The 9798-nt window shown below is 40.2% G+C and overlaps 1 pseudogene; it reads right to left on the bottom strand.

Annotated features, from left to right (window-relative positions):
- Positions 1-366: 366 nt before the first annotated feature.
- On the bottom strand, positions 367-9355 carry LOC126792043 (DNA polymerase alpha catalytic subunit-like; annotated as a pseudogene).
- Positions 9356-9798: the final 443 nt, after the last annotated feature.

The raw sequence follows: 9798 nt of genomic DNA, 5'->3' as shown, positions 1-9798 counted from the left end.
CTCAGTCATTTTGAGGTGTCCAGGGGAGCCCGTCAAAGTTAGATGATCTGCACTTCCAGAATTCTGATTTCTATAAGGATTACATATCTTTTGCATTAATTGCATATCTTCTTCCTCCTTTAATGCTGATTTCTTTTGCACAAATTTTTTCCTTTGAATGAGGGAGGAAAAGTCTTAATTATTGCAGCCATGTTTGATTTTCTTACCTCTCCTCATTTAATTTGCTGCATGCCTTCTTTAACTTTCTTACCTCTTCTCATTAATTTGCTGCATGCCTTATTTGACATTCTTTGGTGCAGGGATTTATGGAGATTATGATACATATTTTTTCTCTATATGCATGAGAAACAAGGTCTCAAGTTTCCCTCATAGCCCTTGGATCAAAAGCAAATTAATGGCTGAGATAGTTCCGCCAGCCGATTTAGTAAACCCCATGGGAAATATGCCTCCGTCAAGTTTACAGCAACAGTAAAGTGGCTCAGCATACCAGGACTCTTCCATTCTGAGTCCTTCACTGGAGTGTCAATCTAAAAGACCAGACATCAGTGTATTAGACAATCAAAGTATATTATGTAACTTAGCAAAACAGAAGCAATGAATAAGAATATATGAGATGAGATATTATGGAAGTTGGGTACACAGTACACATAGTTGTGAACTCCAACAAGTCAACTCATTAGTTCGCCAAAACAAAAGACGGTAAAATATTTTAGGTCTAACCTTGGCCTTGTTACAGCAGACAACAGATGCAGAGACAATTTCGTTAACACTGCTTCTCATTGATTATAGTTTTCAAACTTATTGCAGTAACAACCACTGGAGGGATATCTGCAGGTTTAGCTGAGACCTTTGTATCTTTCGGAGCATTAATGGTCAACTCGAATTTGCACCAGCTTACCTGTACAGTAAAATGACAAAATGTTAACAAAAAAGGAACCAGAAAGAATGCAAATATGGATTTCACAGAATGACTAAGAGTCTAAGATGATGATTTATGCTGAGAATTGAAGATCTCACCAGTTTGGAAGCTGGGCAGACAGAAAAATTTGAAACTGACAGCCAAGAAGGTCCTTTTATCTTCTTTTTAACAAGGAAATGTTCCAACGCGCTGCATGATGCAATGTGTTAAGTTTTTTGTTATTTTATCTAACGAATAGTTTATAGTGAGATAGGTAGATAATCAAGCCAGGAATTTAAACATGTACACAAACGGAAGAATCAAAGAGATATTATCAGACATTAAGAAGGAAGAGCAACTTGACTCTTTATACCTGCTATGAGTACCAAGAAGAGCAGAAAAAGTCTCTCCTTTTAGATCGGGATAGTTGGGGATCCTGCTACAATTCAAATAATGTTCATTAAGAAACTGAGCCAAAAAAGTTCCGTGAATAAATTATCAAGTCATTTTGTCTTATGCATCTCTGCTTCACATGCAACTATAAAGAGCAATGACCTATGAAACTTTAAATATCTATGAGCAAGAAGCTGTGATACATTTGATTTGTGATTTAGAGGTTAATTCAGTCTACCTATAACCCTACTGATTTCACTCTGGTTGAGTGACATACCCGGAATGGATAATTGATCTTCAGCACATAATTCTCCCCTTTAGGTATGTCAGACTAAGAAGCACGAAAGCTTGCCTGCAATCGTGCTTCGCACTTCAGAAGCGGAAGCGCACCGGAAGCGGCCGGAAGTGGTCGGAAGCGGTCGGAAGCGCGATTCCGAGAAAAATGTGATTTGGAAGCGATATGGAAGTGAGAGCTTCCAAATTGGAAGCGTCAAATAGGCTGGAAGGAAGTGATATGGTATCAGAGCTACGGCTCTTGATCCTGTGGACCTCTTCATGTTGTAGATGCTTTGTTTATCTTCTTGCTTCCGCTAATTTCATTTCAGTAGCTATCGATTTCGTTTTCCCCAATTTCAAAACTCTAGTCTCAATCCAGTCGATTTCATGCCCAATCTTGTGAAATCAAAGTCGCACAGCTTTTAATCGGAGAAGCCCAGTGCCTCTTGTTCTCTTTTCCAATCTGATTTTTGCCGTCTCTCTGATTTTCTGGCAATGCGATGAAAAAGCAAAGATTGCAACTGCTGGGTGTTGCCTGCATGATGATTGCAGCGTAAGATCCTAAGTTGTTTCTTATTTATGGAATAATTTTTATTTTTGGATGATCTGCATCTCCTTGGCTATCTAAATATATTTATAAGCATATGAAGTATGAGTTTTTTGTATGTAACGAACTGAAATGAATGCCAACTTTTCCAGTAAATACGAGGAGATTCATGTTCCAGAGGTGGAAGAGTTCTGTTACATTACAGACAATACATACTTCAAGGACGAGGTAGGTAATCTCTCTTTTTATTGTTGTTGTAGTTCTTAATGCTCTTTCTGTTGGTTGATTCTATATTTTGTCAGTCCCTGAGCTATATGATGGATGCAGATTTCGCAAATGGAATTTGATGTGTTGGATCACTTGAAGTTTGAAATGGCAGTTCCAACAGCTATGTGCTTTTTGAGGTCATGTCTAGCTTTGTTAACTATCAGTCAAACAAGAAGTTTATTTCTGTTAGTATGGATGTTGATTTCTGGTTTGTGACAATTCTGCAGGCGGTTTTGTTCAGTTGCTGAAAGAACAAGCTGTGAGGTATACATTTCTGACCTGGCTGCCTATTCTTGTTTAGTTTTGTACATTCATATTTGGGTCCTTACATGTTTGGGTCAAATTGACTTTCAGTTTCTTTGTGACGGTCAATCTGTCATTTATGAAAGCAGATACTTGATCCTGGGCTGCTGATATATATGATGCATTTTATCTATTTTCCCATTTTGATATCAAAACAATGCTGATGCATCGCCAACATCCAACATACAACTTTTTGTAGGTGCCACCAGTGCTGTTCCAGTGCTTGGCCCACTATATTGCAGAGTTATCTCTTCTAGAATATTGCACGCTTGGCTATGCCCCATCGCTGATTGCTGCTTCTGCTACTTTCTTGGCCAAATATATACTCTCTCCTTCACAAAATCCTTGGGTATGCGTAAAGTATTTGTCAGATTATATTTTTTGCCAAGACATTTTATTCCCTCGTGCTTGACATGGAATTCGGTTTCTATCTTTTTTTTTTCCAGAATTATACGTTAAGACATTACACAAACTACCGAGCGTCTGATCTGTGTGATTGTGTTAAAGTGCTGCATCACCTATGTTGTAATGGCAGTGGTTCTAACTTAGCTGCAGTTCGAGAGAAGTACTGTTAACACAAGGTAAGAAGATTCTTTCTTCCTTTCTCTCAGTGAAGTAATAATGATCCAATAGCTGCACGTATGGCTCTTCTGAAATTCATAAGAACTTATATTCATGTCCAAATGGCCTGTTCTAATCTGAGACATTTCTTTCCACCTTAGTACAAGTTCGTGGCCAAGAAGTACTGCCCTCCGTCAATACCTCCAGAGTTCTTCCACCACCCGAGCAACTAGAAGTTCACAGTTCGATGTATGTTGTTTTTTGTTGAGTTGGTGAGGCTCATTCCGGTCACACTCCCTATGCATATTGGATCGCAAGTTACTGCTGTGGGATAATAAGTTAGCTCTGATTCGTATCGTTCTTCAGAGCTCACCAGAAGCTGGCCTTGTACAAAGATAGATTGCGCTGCAATTGTTGTTGTATTGTGGTTATACAGAAGAGTTGAAAGTCTTATTAGTTGATGTTAGTAGATAGTAAGGCTTGACATGTATTGACTTTAACTTTAGTTTGATTCAGAATAATTGCATAAATGTTTATTCTTTCATATTGGTAGAGAAAATTGGAAACATGGAACGACAAATCAGAACTATGACAGACAGAACGAAGACATAGAGCTACCAATATTTAGTTTGTCCACAGTACTCACTGCCACCGATAACTTTTCAGTCAACAAGAAACTTGGTGAAGGTGGCTTTGGGATAAATTCCAAATTACACTTATTAAGTAGTATTGTCTTTATTTTTATTGAGTTTATTTGGTTGTGTAACAATAACATTGAATTTGCTATGAATCGAATAATGCCTTTGAATTTGCTATTTATTTGTTTTTGTAATATTATATATACAGGTTAATATCTTTAATTATATATTATTTTATTCCGCGCTTCTGAAACGTCCCCGCTTCTAAGAAATTTTGAAAAAAAACGCTTCCGCGCTTCCAAATGCTTCGCTTCCACGTCCCCGCTTCCGATTCCATGCAGCCTAGATGTCAGATCGCTCAAAAGCATAGTTCCTCTGCACTGATCACATAACAGAAAGTGAGCAACAGTTCAAAGAAAGATAACAATAGTACTATGAACCTTGAGCATTGTTCATTTTCTCATAGCTGAATGCCTGAATCAACCTACAATTGGAAATCAGAATTATTGAGTATGCCAACCTTGACAGGTGCCATGCTAAAACCTGATACATTGAGATCCAACAACTTGTTGGCTATTTCATTCTTTAATCCTGAAGCAGCGTCCTGATATGTGGACAAAATCATCAACAGTGGCCGCAAAAGAAAACAAAGACAAGGCCAAACTAAATTTTATGTACAGTTACACTTAACAGAAGAAAAACGCCTACATGCAGCTTCTTTCGAAAATCTATGGGTGAAATCCTTGACTCTTCAGCATCGTTTTCAAGCTTCATCATTTCGTCAGTTGGAAGTAGAGGATTGTTCGGAATTGCATAAACACATCTTTGCATGCTCTTTACAACCGCACAACAACTCTGATATGAACATGAATTTACTTCACCCTTGGATTTACATCCAATGGTGGTTGAGCATGAATTCCACGGTCAACTACTGACCGTGTGAACGAGACTGTTTGCTTTATAATCTCATTCACACGGTCAGTAGTTGACCGTGGAATTCATGGTCAACCACCATTGGATGTAAATCCAAGGGTTGAAAACAAAATAACTCAATTTAAAAAAGATTCTCCTCATTCTTGGATTTACAACCAATGGTGGTTGAGTATGAATTCCACGGTCAGCTACTGACCGTGTGAACGAGACTGTCTACTTTACAATCTCGTTCACATGGTCAGTAACTGACCGTAAAATTCATGCTCAACCACCATTGAATGTTGTAATGCCCCTTTTTTCTCTACCTTTCTCTCCGCACGCATGCCCTTTAGAGTCAAAAATTTCTTTTTGACCCGACCCGGATCCGGCCGACCCGACCCGACTTTTCCAGCCGATTCCGGTGGTTTTAGGTGACCGGGCCAGCCCAGATCGCTTCGTCTCCTCCTTGCACGCCTCCCTGTGGTGGTGGATCGTGGTGTAGCATGACGGTTTCCACGCATCGAAGCCCAGAAGCCGACCCAGAAACCCGACGGTGACCCGGTTGTGTTCTTCAATTTTCTGACTAGCTCCGGCGAGTTTAGGGTTCACCACCAGTCTCAAACTCCTTGCCTTAACGTCTCAACAACCCCTGTAAAGGTTTTGACCTAAATCGAAGGGTAAAAACTCAAACAAAGAAATTTCAATTCTAGGGTTCTTGATTTGGGATTTTTCGGAAATTCAGAAATTGGAGTTTTTAAGATTTGATTTTGACTTTGTTGTGAACTAGAAAGTTGTTAGGAATGTCATTTAGATTGTGGTGGTGAAAGTTGGTGGTCATTGGTGGTGGTCGAAAAATTTTGTGTTCATGAACAGTAACTGTGAACATTGTTCATGAACAGTAAACCGAACAATGTTTAGTAAACAGTAACACATGAACAATGTTTTATGGACAACATTTAGCTGTACTGAAATCGTCACCTGGTATTTTACGTATCATTTTCTAAGCATTTAATCATGATATTAGGTGACTGACGAACGAGTGAAGCAATCACTTTCAGTGTCGTGAAAGTTGCACGCGGGAAATAAGGTGAGTGAACCTCACAATGATCATCATGATCGAAGTAGTGTTATAATTATTGAATTTAGTTTGAGTTCTTACCATAGTTGTTGCATCACTAGTTATAAATATTATTTAAAAAAATATGTTTTGGTTTAAATTCGTGAACTTGATCGTCTACGGTTCATAGGTAAGTGAAACGCTATTTTAATAAATGATTTTGAAAAGGTGAATTTGAGTAAATCTCATTATGACGAGTCTACCCTTGGCGGTGACTCATAGGTACGTTTTTTGTTAAAAGATTGAACTAGGACATGTATATGATATAGTGGGTTGTGTATGTGTATAAAATGGTAAATACGATACATATATATGGGTTGCTATATTATATACTATCACGTTCTTATTTCTAAATGAATTATACTGTGGCAACTATATTTATTTTATTTGAGCAAGAGTCGTTTTGTTGTAGTACAATAACATGGGTGGATTGTTATTGTACGTGGTTTTAACATTGAGTCTTATTAAAACGTTTTCTGTCTTCGGACGTGTTTTTTCTGTCTTCGGACGAGTTGGCAGTATCGGAACCAAACCTTAGCCGGGTGACAGTTACCATTCAGTTAGAGCTCTAGTTTGTCTGCCGGTGTACTGCATGAGGGGTAACATATAGGTTGCCTGGGTCTCATGAGTACCCATATTTTTTTAGTGACATTGGGTACAGATGGGATGCCCAGTGTCTGTCGGTGTACTGCACGAGGGGTAACAGATGAGTACCTGGGTCTCATGAGTACCCATGTTTTACGTGATTTTAGGTAACCAGATGGGTTGCCCAGTGCCTGTCGGTGTACTGCATGAGGGGTAACAGATGGGTTGCCTGAGTCTCATGAGTACCCATGTTTTAAATGATTTTGGGTAACAGATGGGTTGCCCAGTGTCACATGAGTACGTTTGTCTTTAAATGTTATTTGACATATTTCTTTTGTATGCGATGTATGTTTACTGTTGGTTTACTCATACGGGCTGAAAAGCTTACCGGTTTGTGTTTACAATCCCGGTGCACCAATTTGATAGTGTAGGGGATAGTTCTGCAGGTGGGGAGTAGTAGATTCGGAGGGCTTACTCTGAAGATTTCTTTCTGCTGTTTGTGGTGAGGATTGAGTGAATTTTGCATTTCCATTGGTTATAATACTGAGGTATAAACTGGTTATGTATTATTCAAGTCGACTGAGTCATGCTGTGGACTCAGTTTCGATATACTGTTATGATAAGACGATTTCAATATATTTGAGATTGTGTTAGAGTTTTTATGGCTTCGAATTCGAATTTTTATCATTCGAATTTCGGGGCTGTGACAGATGTAAATCCAAAGGTTGAAAATAAAATAACTCAATTTAAAAAAAATTCTCCTCACCCTTCGATTTACATCCAATGATGGTTGAGCATGAATTCCACAACCAGCACCGTGTGAACTAGATTGTTCTACTTTAACATGCATCACAACAATGACTCAACTATGAAATAGGTTGAATGATTAAGATTGCAAGATTAACTCTTTAATGAAATGAAAAACAAAACATTCAGGCACAAAGAACACAATATAACTGTTAAGACATCACACACATTCACGTTGACCTTCCCAAATAAATATACGGTGCCCATATTTGGTCCATAAGACACGTACTCTTCACGAGCATCAAGCACAATGGTGTAAATATCGGTTAACGACATCGTATCGGTTTTGTAAAATAGGGATATAACGGAGATATATCGAGATATATCAGATTTAATTAAAAAATTTATTTGGTATATCGAGAAATTAAAACTTATAGAAGTAAATGTACTAAATAAACTTCATAAAAAAATATTTGATTGTTTTGACAATTAAAATACATAAATAGTATTAATTAATAAAAATAAAGGTAATCATTCATCATAAACTTTCTCGTTATTGAATATTATCAACGAAACTTTCATTTTCTTCAAATTATTTTTTCAAAATGACTTAGTTTAAAAAAAAAAGGCACTGAGTTTGACCCGATATATCGCCATTTAACTTGATTTTTCGGGTTGACCGATATAATATACCGATAAGTAACTTATTGTATGGTTTTCTTAATATTAAGGATATATCGAGATATTTAGACCATTAATCAAACATGTAAAAGAGCATTGACCCATCCGACTCCAGATCAACCAGCTCCAAACTCTCTTCACTAATTGAGCCACTGGTAACCTCCACATTGTCGGCCCCACTAGTCATCGCAGCCTTCCATCCCGCCATAGCACTCAATGCCGGATCTTCAGCTTCCATAATCTTTGCATTCAGAGTGAAAACATGTTCCTTCTTCTGCACGTCACAGAATGCTCAATATTATTCTCCTCGTAATCAATGAATGGCTCAATTTAGGGCTCAGAATTTCCGAAATCCACCTCCTTCCTGCCCTCGGAATCTTTAGCCATATTCGTACTATTTCCAACAATTCGATCCAATTCAACCCTCCTCCTCGATAAATCAACACCACCATGCCATTAGTCGCTCTCTCACTCTTTGCTGACATTGCCCTCCGCCGCTTCTCTCTATCCGCCTCATCCGGTGCAAACTCGACAATCACCTCATCCACAATGATATCACAAGACGACAATCCTCTATGCCTATTTTTATTATTAAACGCCGACGACGTAAACATCGAAGAAAGCCTATGCTTCCCCATCATCGCCGCCGCCGCCATCAGCGAAACCTTCTCCTTCTCCACTTTCCTCCTCTTCGACCTCGCATCCCCGTTCGATTCATCCAACGACGTCGGCAGCTTGCGGCGCGTCCAGTCCTCCCCCTTGCCGTCGTCGTCCTCGATACAACGCGAGCTCTTCCTTGGCACAGAAGACCACAACAAAGGAAGGAAAAGAGAGTGGCATCAGTCAAACCACCATGACGCGCGCAACCACGATCGGCACAGAGGCCGAGATAAGAGCAGGAGACTCGGCGGCGAGCATCGCGACAACAGAGATCCTCGCCAAGTTAACGTGATGGGTCGCCGCGGTGACCACACACCACCGAGGGAAGAAACCCTAGAATACTTCTTTCACAAATATCAGGGGACGTTGAGGAAGCCAGCAAGGCCACTACGCCCTCAAACCGAAGCGGAGACTGGTAAGTGGTGCAAGTTTCATGAAAATGGAAGCCACAACACGAATGATTGTCGAACCTTCTGCACACTAAGAGCCAACGGCGACACAGGGGCCCGAGCAGCGCAGCCAAGGGCACAACAACACGTGGTTGCCGTAGTAGAAAACCTGCGCCGCATCAACGTAATTGAGGGCGGAGCCCTAATGTCAAACATGTCCAACCGTGAAAAAAAGCGCTTCAGCCGTAGTAACCACCCAAGGCAAGTGTACGCTATCACAGGGGGAAACGCCAAGAGACAGAAGGAATGATGGAAGCAGATCACCTTCACTAAGGAAGAGGAAATCGGCATTTCCTTACCCAATGACGACGCCTTCCTCATTGACGCAGTTTTGGGTGGACAGTGGGACGTAGGGAAGATGATGATCGATACGGGATCTGCATTCAACGTCTTATTCAAGGGATGCTATGAGAAGATGGAGCGTAGTGGAAAGAAGTTAGTGCAGGACCACGAACCGTTGATCAGCTTCTCTGGCGACGTAACCCAACCTCTAGGCTCGGACTACATGACGGTACGCATTGGGACTGCGCCATGTATAGTCTGCGTCGAAGCTGAGTTCATCATAATTGACGCCTACAGTTCCTACAACAGGATTATCGGTCGGCCTACCCTCAACCGGATGCGAACCTTCATCACCGGATACATGATGCTCATCAAATTCCCAACTCCAAACGGTACAGGACAGGTCCGGGGTTCGCAGTCCGTAGCAAAAGATTGCCAAACACGCGCGGTTAGGCGCACGCGCAACCGACACGAAATCTTGG

This window comes from Argentina anserina, chromosome 4 (genome assembly GCF_933775445.1).
Source record: "Argentina anserina chromosome 4, drPotAnse1.1, whole genome shotgun sequence".
Taxonomy (NCBI): domain Eukaryota; kingdom Viridiplantae; phylum Streptophyta; class Magnoliopsida; order Rosales; family Rosaceae; genus Argentina; species Argentina anserina.
The sequence above is the reverse complement of the archived record's forward strand: the minus strand, read 5'-3'. Positions and strand labels throughout refer to the sequence as shown.